The 14,633-nt window shown below is 30.9% G+C and overlaps 2 long non-coding RNA genes across 2 annotated transcripts; both read right to left on the bottom strand.

Annotated features, from left to right (window-relative positions):
- Window positions 1–5,322: 5,322 nt before the first annotated feature.
- LOC105331141 (uncharacterized) lies at window positions 5,323–7,408 on the bottom strand. The gene is made up of 4 exons (XR_010710054.1): window positions 7,089–7,408; window positions 6,771–6,853; window positions 6,283–6,373; window positions 5,323–6,031 (listed from the first exon to the last, which is right to left on the bottom strand). It is a non-coding gene; the product is annotated as an uncharacterized lncRNA (long non-coding RNA).
- Window positions 7,409–8,755: 1,347 nt separating this feature from the next.
- Window positions 8,756–13,189, bottom strand: LOC136272128 (uncharacterized). The gene is made up of 3 exons (XR_010710056.1): window positions 13,050–13,189; window positions 12,171–12,261; window positions 8,756–9,049 (listed from the first exon to the last, which is right to left on the bottom strand). It is a non-coding gene; the product is annotated as an uncharacterized lncRNA (long non-coding RNA).
- Window positions 13,190–14,633: the final 1,444 nt, after the last annotated feature.

Consider the following 14,633-nt stretch of genomic DNA (forward strand, 5'->3'; position numbering starts at 1 on the left):
TAAAAATTATACATTATTTAAAATTAATTTTCTTATATTTAGTTTGAAGTACATTTACATGTTTTTATTCTGTTTTAACATGAAATAAAAAATATCTATCTCAAATAAACTGTAGATCCCCACAGAAAGCATTGTCATTACTTTGTTTTCACTTACACTATAGTCAGTATTTGACTCCTATACTGAAGGCAAATTTTCAAGAACTTGATTATTTGGCTTGTACTAAACTATTCCGTATAAGAAAACAAGGAGACTTTCTAATACACATACATGTACTTTATTTTCATTAAGAGGATGGTAATTTGTAAGCCACGTGTTTTTATCTTCGTATTCGATTTGAACCAGGTACCCTTCAAGTCATTACACCAAGACTAGAATTTTAAAATATCTTCATTTTTTCTTAAAAATTGATCTTAATTTTTTTTTTTGGGGGGGGGGGGTCAGAAGTTCGAAACTTTGATTACCTTATTTCAATAAGAAAAAAAACCATTTTAAAAAGCAGTATAGAAGAAAAGATGCTGATAATAATGTACTTAACAATACTCATTCATCAAAATTTCGTTTTAATGCCTCGATTAGAATATAAGGGATCGGCCTTTTAAACGTTCTTTCTCAGATCGGTAACGAATTTCTAAACACTTGCTGTACAAATTGTTTTTAATATCATAAGCCCTACCATTATATAAATAGTGCCTGTTTGGGAGGGTAACAGTTGAAATTGACACCCCGAGAAAACCATTGTCAACCGACGCGAAGCGGAGGTTGACAATGGTTTTCGAGGGGTGTCAATTTCAACTGTTATCCTCCCAAACAGGCACTATTTATTTTGTTATACTGAATGTCTTTTTTAAAAATTTTAAGAAAATTTTACTGCTTTTATATAGGAATAACGTGAATTCTACAGCGAACCGTACGCGCATAATTTTCGCGCATGTAACATTTTTTAATGTTACCCGTTGCCAAGTGCGTTGCTAACGCTGAGGGTAATAGTAAATATTATTAACTGCGTCTTAACCAATCAGATTTCAGTATTTAACATGAAAGTATAACAATTAAAGTTAAATAAGGGACCGCCTCTAAAGAGGGGTCTAATTATTAAATCTATAGCTGTTTACTCTTATCTATTGCCTAATTTGTTTTAGATTTTTTAAAGATTTTAAGGGACTGGAAGTCGAAGAGCTTGGTCTTTATTCCCCAAATGAAGATACAGAAAAACATTAAATCGTTGTATTCCGCCCCTTTCTGCAGATCATGTTTTGTTGTCGAAAATCAAAGTGAATGTCATATCACCTTCTTATAACGGACGGAATACCTTCTCGTTGCTCGCTGCGAGATCATAGTTAGTTATTATTATTCTTTGTTATCATGATACATTGCATTAGGTTTTGAGTGATCGTATATGATCAATCAAAATGGTGCAGGGAATTGTAATAAAAGAAGTCTTTGAATTTTGAGTAAAACACAAAATATTTTCTGTATAAAATATTTATTTCGTAATGTACCATTCCGTTAAAATCAATCAATATGATGCAGGGAATTGTTATAAAAGAAGTATCTGAATTTTACATTAAACACAGTATGTTTTTCTGTTATAATATTTATTTGATAATGTACCATTCCGTGTAAATCGATCAAAATTAATGCAGGGAAATGCAATGAAAGAATTCTCTGAACTTCAAGTAAAACATAAAATATTTCTCTGTATATATTAATTTTATAAAGTACCATTCCGTGTTAATCAATCAATTGATGCAGAGAACTAAACTATCTTCAATAAAATAGTAAAGGAAAAATTACATATTTACAGAGTTTAGTATGGGACTATATTTTGTGGCGGAAGGTTTTTAGGAAGAAAATGAACATTTTTCATCACTCAATTGTTTTAGAGTACCGACATTATACCTTCGATTAATTCCTTATTTTCAGTGCAAAGAAAATTTCCAGATATTTTGTGCATTCGGATATCTTCATTTTGTTACGAAAAACATAATTTTACAATTTTTCAATATTGGCAAATTTAGCTTAAATTTCGTAAAAGTCAAGGAAAATGAATGCTAATTTTTGCCTAAAATCAGCTTATGTCATGCCATACATCAAATTTTACATAATAGACCATACTTTCTGGGGTTTTTTTTCTAAAATTTTAAGATTTTTCTGACAAGTTTATCATAATTTGAGAAAAAGTTTGAGACTTTTAAATAATTTCATTACATGTTGAATTGGTAATGGATAAAAAAAATCCCGTTTTATCAGTGAAAAAAGTCAAAATATCAATTAGGTGAAGAAATTGTAATATTTTTCTTTCTGATAATTTTAATTTTTTTATTTTAAATACTATAAATTTGTATTTGATGCCATGGTTCATTCCGATAATAAGATTTAGAGGGAAAATCGATTTATGTGCAATCTGCACTTTCATTGCAGAAAGGTCTTATTAAATACACCGCAGCCCCAAATGAAGCATATAGACCCCAAAATTTTGTTTTGAATTTTGGTTAAGCTATGTGTGTAGATTTTTAAATTTTTTAGAAAAAATACAAGACTTTTGATCGGAGGATCCAACGTCCTTAAAGTAAACCAAAATGTGTTTTCTTTAAAAAATATTAATTTTAATGTATCAGTCCGCGTAAATCAATCAAAAATAAATCCCAAATGATGCAAATGACTGCAATGAAAGAATTCTCGGAATTTTGAATAAAATAGCATTCTTTCCAGTATCATGGAAGACTGCGATTTAGAATAAACAGATTTCCAGAAATTTACCATTTTAAATGTTTTCTATAGATTTTGTGATTCCCTACATAAAAATAAAAGCTTGATATTAAAGTCAAATTCAATAAAGTCAAGTGTATACATACAAAATACCACTGACAACTAATGAATTAGTATTTGTTAAGGAAAGTAAATATATGATTAAATGATTGAAATAGTACCGATAACGATACATATGTTGAATTTGTACATGACATAATGAAGCATTACATAATCATAGAAGGTCTTTTAGCTTCAAGCTCTTTGATAGGCGTAGAATTAATATGTTCTCACTGAATATGGGCTAAATGAAATGAGTTTACAGAGCAAATGTTAAACTAAGCTTTAAAAACTAGCATTCCACGAAAATTAACAACATTGTTTAAACCTATGCTTCAAATCTGCCCCCTCCAAAAAAAAAACACACAATTTTTTATAAAAGGAAGATTAGGGTTTAACCAATTGATTTACATATTGGCACCCTTTTTGTTGTTCGATTGTTTAAGAGACTAAATACAGTGAATTTTACTGTGTAGTTACAATTAATAATACTTTCTATTCAGTATATTTTTGTATGGCTCAAAACTTCAGAAACTATAGGCTCAGGAACTAGGCTTTTCTGACTACTGAACCTTTTAAATTTCCATGAATAAAATCTCCAAACTAATTAACCGACGAATGTTTGAACCTTCGGATTCCTGAACCTTCAGGATATGCAACCTTCGGATTACTGAACCATCAGGATAATCAACCTTCAGACTATAGCTACTGGATCATGTCCGCTTCGATGACAATAAGTACGCAAAAGTATTGAAGCCTAGATTTATTGCACCGTAAATACACTCTGCCAAAATAAAAGAATTGTTTTACTTAACTTCAGAATGAAAGCAAATTTTAAACATTGTATCTTTAAAATGAGAGAAAACCCAAAATGAATTTGTCAATATATCTTAATGAGTTAACCGAAATTAACGTGTTGAATTGAAAAAAAAAGGTAAAAAAAATACTGCACGTTTTGAAAATAACGCGTTTTAAGCTTTCCACTTTTCCAACGACGTCATGTGTTTGTTATGTTATTACTCTGTTTTGTCAAAAAAGCCATTAGACCCTTTGAAGGCTTTACTCATGGGTGCAATATATTTTAAACGAGATTGCAATATATTTGTGTTCATTATATCTCATGTTTATTGCATGGAGGCAATTAACCAATGTCATGGTAACTCATACAGATCATTTCACTTCACTTTTGTGAAACCTTACAATGTCGAATATGTTAATAAATTACCGAAGCTCCAGTCCGGGTTCTTTATTTGACAGAATTCTAAAAAAAAAATGGCAATGACCATTGAATGGATCCCACCCAGGCCTACAAGCTGTTTAAATACAACGTTTGGAATTGTGTGTAGTAGAAAATGAACACTAAAATTGTTACGTAAAAAAACATTATTTTCAAGCTGTTTTGGTCCGTAGATATGACCATGACTTAAAACACAAATTCAACTACATGTTAATAAGCACACCCTAATATGTAAGCATACTATTTTGCGTTAATTTCTAGCTTCTTCGTGTTTTTAACAGAAAAGGTACTCATATTACGCTTTCAATTAACATATAATTTGGCATCAAATATTGGTTTTAGGAAACTACTAGAGAACTACAAGCAAATGCAAGTATTTAATATGAATTTGAAAAATTTTAAAACTTTAGTTTTAAATTTTATTTTCATGCTCTTGCTGTTATCATTTGCATAATAATTTCATCCATTTGACAACTCTAGAAAACCCTTCTGTAATAATTTCAGATTTACGAAACATTTAAGAAGCCAAGAAGACTGGAAGATTTCGTTCACTAAAACTGCTGCACACTTGGTTTTATTTCTTAAACATTGATGAACACACTCCGGTCGAAGAATACCATTTATTGCTTGGATTCGGAAGTTTTTTTCAGTAAGTGCGTAGTTCTCAAATTCAAGCTATATGCTCATGTCCAAACATCTTTTATCGTAACTTGCAAACAACTTGCCAAAGTTAAAGTCTTTTCACAAGGAAGAACAAGTATCGATTTAATTTAGAAAATGATAAAATCAGGGACGTATACTCCCTGGTAAAATGCCATTTCATTGGTAGTTATAACGTAATTTTTTTTTCAATTAAATAATATTTGTTTAGAAGTTGTCTTGACTACATACATGTAATAATTTATAGCTTTTAAAAATGTCTTAAAATCTTTGGTATATTTGATGGCTATTTTGTTTTTATCACAAAGCCTTCCTAAGTAAATATTGAACACAAATGGCATGTGAATAGTAGTAAACAATAAGATGTGTAAGTTATGCTTGCATATATGCTTTGATATTTTTTTTATCTTATTTTCATTTATGCACAATAATGTTATTTAAAAACAAAACATAACAATCCCTATATAGGGGTCATTCAGCCCCTGAAAATGTACAAATTGGATTTTGAAAAAGAATAAAAACAATTTTTTTTATATAATTTATTAACTCAAGTTGAAAGTTTAGCAATATTCATTTCTCGAAAGGTATCAAAATCCGCAGATCATCCATGAATTAAAAAAAGGAGATTCATTTCTTAGAGGTCGAATTAAGTAGACAGTGTGATTGATTAGACAGAATATTCACAAGTAGACACATCATGATGTTAGAAGATTCACAAGTAGACACGTGTCATTGTTTAGACAGTAGATTCACGAGTAGACGCATATCATTGATTAGACATACCATTTACGATTAGACAATTGTTATTGATTAAACGGTAGGTTAACGATAGACACGTCATTGATTAACCAGTAGAGTAGACACATATCATTAATCCACGAATTGACACATATCATTGATTAGAGAGTATATTCACGAGTATGTACACTTATAATTCATTAGACAGTAGATTCACGAGTAGACATATGTCATTGATTAGACAAAAAGTTGACAAGTGGACACAAGTCTTTGATTAAAAGCTAGATTCCCGAAAGGATACATATCATTAATTAGACAGAAGATTCACGGCTGAAGTCAGTATTGATACAATCGTTTATTCACTTTCGCATATAAAATAGTAACGAAGCATACAAGGAACGTTGTTCCATAACCCTGATGCCAATAAATTGACGCATAACTCCTCGGCAGAATTAGAAGGTTGTCCCGGATACCAAGGCTGGTAGTCCAGGGTTGGTCCGGGAAGTCCCCATTTGTACGGTCCGGTAGGTGACAAACTGATAGCACCTATCCAAACAGCAAACGCAAAATATCTGTCCGCTTCAACTTAAAATAAATACATATTTAAAACAGTGTTCATAAAGCATATAACAGACATGATTTGAAAGAAAATTTACATTTAACTTCCTGGCGACTAATGTATATTTTCTTTGAGTGAGTGGAGGTTTTGTGTAAAAGAAACAATTGATTTATATTTTTTCTCCACTCTGTTTTTAATATGAGGCATTGTGTTCAATAATTACACTCGAGAGACAATAATGAAAGCTTTCCAACAATTCCTGATGTTTAAAACCTACTTTCATCAATAGGAAAGATTGTTGTAAGCCACGTGTTTTCTTCTTCATTTTCGATTCTGACCAGATAACCTCCAAGCTCTTGGCAATGAAACTGAAATATTTGTGAAATTGGTTTCTATTTCTTTTTCAAATAGTTTATATGCATTTAAATATTACAAGTGCTTCAAAATAAATGTTAACAATTAAGATGAACTTCAAATTCAACTAATAAAATATATACATATTATTTGCTTACTTTGCGACGGAACAGACATATATAAATATCTACACGATAAACAGAAAGTTGTTTACCTTAAAAATGATGAATATAAATGCATTACAAAAGCCTCTCTCTTGTATCCTAGAGAGACTCCCACAAAACCTGAATTGTCAGATTAGTTGAGTCTTTGGCAGTAGCCCCTAAACTTTAAACTGTCAAATTACGGGTAGTCGGTACATTCTGGCAATCACAATTTATTCAACTGTTTTGTTAGTATATCATACATTACCAAAGTTTCATTCCATGTGTATTTGAGAGAATTTCCAAAATAGTAGCAATGGCTGCTGTATGGAGTCCATCCAGGCTTACATGCTGTAATACAAACAAAGCAATGCGTTGATAGTTTACAGAAAATTCAGAGCATTCAATGATAATGCTAACGAATAAGAAATACTGACGGGAACTGCACAAGTTGTGTGATTAAACTTTTTAACTTTTGTTTTTGACTGGTTGTTTCGAAGTACAAGAATGCGGGCTTTTTTTAAATTTTAAACTTTACAAGAAAAGAATCATTTCTACGGATCTTTTTGTTTTGTTTTGTTCCTACCTTTGTCGTTTTTGTAGAAGTTCCATCCACTTTCCATTTCCATAAAACCTTTTTGTATAAATCTCTGATTCATGGAACATTTTAGAAGCCAACAGTGCTGGCGGATTTCGTTCACCAAAACCCCCTCACACTCTTTCCCATGTCTCAAACATTGATGAACACACTGAGGCCGATTTATCTCGTGGATAGCTTGGATTCGGAATTTAGTATCATTAAGAACGTAGTTGTCGAGTTCAAGATTTCTGCTCATGGCCAAACATATTTTACCCTGAATTTGCATACAACTTGCCCAAACTGATAGACAAAAACCATACAGGAAAAATGTAGAGGCGTTGAATTCAAACATAGTGTTTAGTGTTTTGAATGTTGCCGTCAAATGTAATTCTAACTGATTTTGCCTAGCCTAAAGAGCTTGAAAACTGCACCGTCACTCAATCATATAGAATATGTGAATATTTAAGTAAATATTTATTTAAAAGCGTGACTTCAGAGAAAGTGATGCAGCAATTAAAGCAACTATTTAATGGCATATCATCAGTTATAAGGTTCAAAAGAATTTTTAGACGATATTAAATATAGGGAGACCAAGTTTGAATTGAATCTGACTCTTTGAATGATATCATTTTATCAAAGTAGCAATACCACTATTTATGAATTTTTGATAAGAAAAAAGCACTTGTATATTAAAATATAATCATGTTGTTATGAAAAATATTTTGAACAACATTTTGATATTCCTATTGATACATTTTAACATATTTAGCTTATATTTCTTAGAAGTCAAGAAAAAAATAACTCCAATTTTTGCCTAAAATTAGCTTATTTCATTTTTTTTTTTTAGATGTAACCGGTATACCCCTACTTTTTTATTTTCATATGAGACATTGAATGTATGTCTATTTGTATGGAATGTTATGAAAAAGTTGTTGGCATTACAATTCTTTTGGTTGTGTGTGTGTTATAATTTGATTACTCCAAAATGTTGTAACAATCTCTACATTTGCTGTTATATTGATCATGTACTGGCATTTGAAGCCATCAGTAAAGCAGGGTTTTCTAACTTGGATTAAAGGTCACTACATGTGTTCAACTTCATACTGTATTAAAATAATAACTAAATAATAGCTCAAACTATAAATATTTGTTTGATTTCTTCAAATATTTAATTTCCATGCCAAATTTAAGCAATGATTTCAGGGAAAATATCATCTTTGTTTGGTACTGCATATTTTCAAAAAAAAAATGGCATGTGACATAGGTCACAAATGAAATAAATAAACATCTTACATTGTAGGTCCCCATCCTTATATCCAAGATGGTTTTGGTGGATTGACATTACTAGTATTTCAGGTAACATCCTTAAGATACATTTTGTTATGGATTAATGTGGTGCTTTTTTTTCTCACAACTGATCACATGCACACAGACTCAGACTTGAGCATTTTATAATTTGTTTGACTTAATTCATTATTTATTATTATTGAGCTGTACACTTTGTTTTCTATAGATTAAATACTACATTGTTTATATAGTTTGTTTTGATTTTATGGGCTATATTTGTAACATATTAGTTTTTTTTAAATTTAAATAAAAAAGCAAACACAAAACGTCAAAAAGGGTTTATTATTTTAAAGTATAATAAACATGCATGCATGCGTTCATAGAAAGCCGATCGCTTTATCGGAGACTAACTAGTTCTGCTCAAAATCAGTAACCAAATTAATCACTTTCGCATACAAAATAGTAAGAGTTATCACGCATTATATCATTCCACATTCCTGATGCCAATAAATTGACACACAACTCAGCGTTATAAGTTGGGTTCCCTGGGTACCAAGGCTGGTAGTCCAGGATTGGTCCGGAAAGTTCCCACCTGTACGGTCCGGTAGGTGACGAGCTGATAGCACCAATCCAGACAGCGAATTTATAGTGTCTGTTTATACTGGTATCCGTGACACTAACTGAAAATATGTAGTTTCTAAATGTTGATCAATGGGCAAACAGAGATCTTAATCTTATATGAGATTTATGAATACTTCAGTGCTGTATAAACAAATTTTGAAGGAAGAGTTAAGTGAAAATTAATCTTTGAGTAGAATTAGTCAAATACTAGCTGAAGTGTATTCTTCTACCAAGCAACATTAAGAGTTAGTTTGTGCGATTTTGCGATTTTATTGGAAAAAAAGAAAACGTCTTGTTGCTCTTTATTTTCATAAAAGAATGATCGTTTAGTCAAATGATACAAATGTTTACTGGAAAACTGTTCATGTCTACTAGCTATTCCGTCATCTATCATCGTAATAAAAACATTACACTCTAACAAAATATTATTTCTTTACATATGTTACACGTACTTCTATGTGATATTTTTAACATTTCGTGGCTGATATGTCTTTTCATCATAGCACAGATAAAAGGAGACAACAATGATTGAAATCAATTACATTAAATAAGTATTTTTATGCATGTCTGATATAATTGACATTTTTGTGATTAATATAAGTCTTTGGTGATAGTTTAAAAATAAAACACCAAAATGATCTCCGAGAAAACGACCAGAGCCGTTTTTATATTGGTGTCTGCATTGTTTTAACAACACATTGTACGTACTTGAAAGGGTACCTGAAGCCCAGCCGATGTGAAACGTATGTTAAAGAGTTTATTTACCAAAATCTAATGCAAAAAACCGCATCAAAATCGGTGCAAAAATAACGGAGTTACGCCTCTTTAAAGTGGCTATTTTTACCTGCTTTGGGAAATCTAATCGAGAGAAAACAGAATTAGGCGATAACGAGGCTTCAGTGGAAGTGACGTCACGAGGTCAACAGGAGGGAAATTTCCTTTCAAAGCTATACAAATTAAATTCGATTTTTCAGCCAAAATGATTGATATAGGTCTGATGTTTTGACTTATCTTGTTGTTTTAAGTATTGTAGATCTAGAAATTTGTATCCGTTATTATTTTATTACAATCGGATTTCTTTTAAAAGGATTTTAACATTTGTTATTCTCGTCGCCTTTTTACCGATGAATACGATATCTTAAAACGCTTACATAGGCAAATTCATGTTCATTATTCATTTTTTGATTACATAATATCCTTTTACACACGAGTGATCCGAGACAATGACACAGGTAAACAGGTAAACTAACGAAGCCACTGCTCCAGACACACGTGTATCTGGGGTATGTATACACAAGGTACACGAGTCTGGTGAACGAAGCGGCCTCGAGGCGGGTAAATTGATTTGTGTATAATTAGCTACTCAATTGTTAAAAGATAAAACAGAGAAATAAATTAGACTGTGTAAAATCAAGCATTCGTCAGCTAAAACATGTGTATAGTGCGTCAATCAGTGATTAAAGAATCATGCATGATACCATTAAATAGTAAATCTAATGTTCGAAGTAAATGCCTTTATTGTTACTTATCTAATCACTTAATAATGACTAAATTTATAATTCAGCAATTGAAACCTTTTTTATGTGATCAAGTAATTATTTCGGAAGTAATTACGTTGTTCTTTATAATTTCTTATTTAATAAAGTGCAACGTTCTTTCGAGCGCTATGGTCAGCAATTAAACGCTTTATAACTCCGTATAGCTTAAATTGTAATACTGACAACGAATCATTATGAAATCTGAATAAACTGGAACATTTTGACAAAGGATGTAAATAAATGTAAAATTAAATTCCATTATCGTATTTTTAAAAGAATACGAGACAGACTTAATCATGCAGCCATCTTGGACTTTCGCCTTGATCCGTTTATAATCCCGTGTTTGTTTGTTAAAGAATGCATACTATTTTGATTGTTATTGGTCCGATATCAATATTATTGAATAATCGGGCGACATCATTTGTAATTTTATGCCTTGTACGAGGAATAGACCCCGAGTTACCTTTCACGAAATATCATTATGTATTATCAATATTATTAATCAGTTAATAATGTCACTGAGAAATCATTCGAAAGAATGACAATATTAACAAAGTATGTTTCTTATAACAATAATGCTTTGATTAATTGTCATTTTGCTACATATGGTGTGCATTTATATGTAAAATGTGTTACACATTTGACGAAATTCATGAAGCAAACAATTGTCCGAATTCGGCATTTTTGTTCTATAAAATACGGGTTAAACTCAAACAACAGTATAATTAGTCTTCCAGGGTTGATAAGGAAATAAAACAATAGAAAAAAATGTTCATTTATCGATAAAACAATGCAAGAAAACGAACAGTTTTCATACGATATTCCTGTTTCTCATACAGCGGCGTTGACCCCGTGACGTCACAGTTCATCTCGCGCCAAATCGGCTTGATTCAAAACTCGTTCAGGTGTGAAATCGTGTTTTCCCCAAATATCTCGAAAACTACTTATGCGATCGCTGTAAAATTTTCAGGATGATGTTTTTACACATAGATCTCCATTATATCAAAAATTGACCGGCACTGCAGGTACCCTTTAAATTTGCTGTTTGTTATGTCTTCTACATTGTTTTAGATATAAAGTAATCCAAAGGAAACGTTAATTTGATATAACATTTATCTTCCATAAGTGTAACGTCATTTCCAAACAATCCAAAAGCTCTTAGCTGAATTTAACCAAACCTGTAGTGTTTGTGATATTAAGCAAAGGCTAAGCCCACGGTTCGCAACTAGAGACCATGGTCAATGCATGATTTTAACTATTTGAAAGTTAAGAGGGAATCGGTCACCCCGACGACAATACAAATAAATCTGGGGGGGTTTTCATAGTTTAAGTACAATATACTGGGTGAACACTTAGAAGCTTTGTTAAGTGTATATTAATTAAAGTATATTCCCAGAAGTCTTAAAATATGAACTAAATGTTTTTTGGGCAATAAGTGATAAAACATGGACGATTTCTTGCATTTTAATTATTTTTTCGAGAGAAACCTTATCATGATTGTTTTGTAATCTCTTGTTTCTCTGTTTAAAAGTCAAATTTTAAAGGCGATTTAAACGTTGCAAATACTCCTTGTTCTTACCTTACTTAACTGGTACTAGGTCATTGAAGAAAGATCTAATCATATAGAGATATTAGAACTTACTTTCATCAATAGCATAATAATTAGTAAGCCACGTGTTTTCCTCTTCGTTTTCGATTTGAACCAGGTACCCTCCAAGGTCATTGCATCGGGACTAAAATTTAAAAACATGATTTCTAAGTAAAAAAAAAGTTTACTGTGATTAAAACAAACTGGCTTCTAATATAAACTACATGTAGCTCCAGAGACGAGTTAGGAACACGACACATGCAGCTAATAAAGCCTCAAATATTTGTAATTAAATCAAATTACAAAAATTAAATTGCCAAAAATGGACTTGTAATTAAAAAACTAAAAACAGTAGCAAACATTTATTTACGCTGGATTTTTGATTCACTTTAAAGACATTTTTTTTACAGAAGCTTTGGTTAAGCTTAAAAGAACCATCTAATTATTTCCTCTACAATTTGGGTGTTCTATTTTTGGTTATTTTGGTTCGATATGGTTTTAAACTTTAATGTTTAATGTGCTTAAACTTTATGTATAATATAAGTAAATATAACAGCTACTCGTAAAATCAAGATTTAAAACTTTCTTCTTAATTTGTAATTATAGATAAATCAATATTCATTAGCCGAGAAGTCTGGAATATTATGATTTCCTTTATGGCGTTTATTTCTTTGACCAAAGGTGCAGTAAAGCGACAGTTAGTTTGGACACAAATGTATGCCATCATGTTGATTCGTAGCTATTCATACAATTTTATAATAAATTACTATATAATAACCAAGATTGTCTTATGTTATTGTTCATTATAACTCATATTGACTGTATGGGACATTCAACGAATATCATGGTTACACATGTCATACAGATCATTTTACTTCACTGTTCTATAATTAACCCATAAACACTACAAAGTCAAATATGTTAATACATTACCGAAGCTCCAGTCCGGGTTTCTTTAAAAGAATTCTCAGAAAAGTAACAATGACCATTGAATGGATCCCACCCAGGCCTACAAGCTGTTTAAATACAAAGTTTGGGATTGCATCTAGTGAAAAAAAACCCCTCTAAAATTGTAATACATCATTATCAAGCTGCTTTGCTCTGTGTAAACAATAAAACTATCGTTTATAATACAAATTCAAATGTATGTAAGCACAGCCTAGTATGTCAGCATACTATTTTGCTTTGATTTGTAGCTTCTTCATTTTTACTCATCATTAACATTGAATTTGCCATCAAGTATTTTAGGAAAATAATAAATAGAGTGCATACAAACAAATGCAAGTAGAACGTATGAATTCAATAAACATTATAAAAAGTACAGTATCTTTAGTTTCAAATTTTATTTTAATGTTCTTACCATTATCATTTGCGTAATAATTCCATCCACTGGACAACTTTAGGAAACCCTTCTGCAATAATCTCAGATTCATGGAACATTTTAGAAGCCAACAAGACTGGAAGATTTCGTTCACTAAAACTCCTACACACTTGGTTCCATTTTGTAAACATTGGTGAACACACTCAGGTCGAAGAATACCATTTATTTCTTGGATTCGGAAGTTTTCTTCGTTCAGCTCGTGGTTATCAAATTCAATTTTTCTACTCATTGCCAAACATCTTTTACCCGAATTTTGCAAACAACTTGCCAAAGTTATAATAAAGAAAACATACAGGAAACAGTGTAAATCGCTGAAGTTAACCATTGCAAGGAGAGTGCTCTGATCGTGAATCAGAATTGTGAGGTCGACTTTTATTTGATTTCTAACCAAACCATTCAAGAAGGCAAACCTATATACACTTAAAATAATACTGAATAATTTTATTTGCTTTGTGCAGAAGTTTATTTCTAGAAAAAACTCATGTAAAAATTATATACATTAAAGCACATTTTTCAATATCAATTTATCAAATGATTGAAGTTCAAAGAGAATATTAAGCATGATTTATAATTAATGCGAGATGTGAGGAAGAATGAAAATATATATATATATATATATATATATATATATATATATATATATATATATATATATATATATATATATATATATATATATATATATATATGATCGTTTATAATTCATGCGATTCACTTAATGTCTTTTCACAAGATAGAACAAATATTGATTCATTTTAGAAAACACTGACACTTCAAAGAGTTGGAGAACTTAGAATTGTTTGTTATTTTTTATGTATAAAAAATTTTGTTTTTACAATTAAACCAATTATTTTCATGTGTATATTTTCATTCTTCCTGTAATGTGTAGTCTACATGTATTTAGGTTTAAACAATCATTTGCTGGATATTATTTTATAGTCAACAATGTAGGATTTTGTTTTATACTATATATGCAAACAAGCATGATGGTCACTTTGTGAGTAGTTTTTTTTAGACCAGAAAGTGGGTCCCTAATTATTGCAGATACCTAAATTCCATGTCCAAATTAGGTAATGCATTGTGTAATGGGCAGCTCCATCTCTGGTGGTCAGCCACCACGTGATTCTCTTATATAA

Source organism: Magallana gigas, chromosome 2 (assembly GCF_963853765.1).
Source record: "Magallana gigas chromosome 2, xbMagGiga1.1, whole genome shotgun sequence".
Classification (NCBI taxonomy): domain Eukaryota; kingdom Metazoa; phylum Mollusca; class Bivalvia; order Ostreida; family Ostreidae; genus Magallana; species Magallana gigas.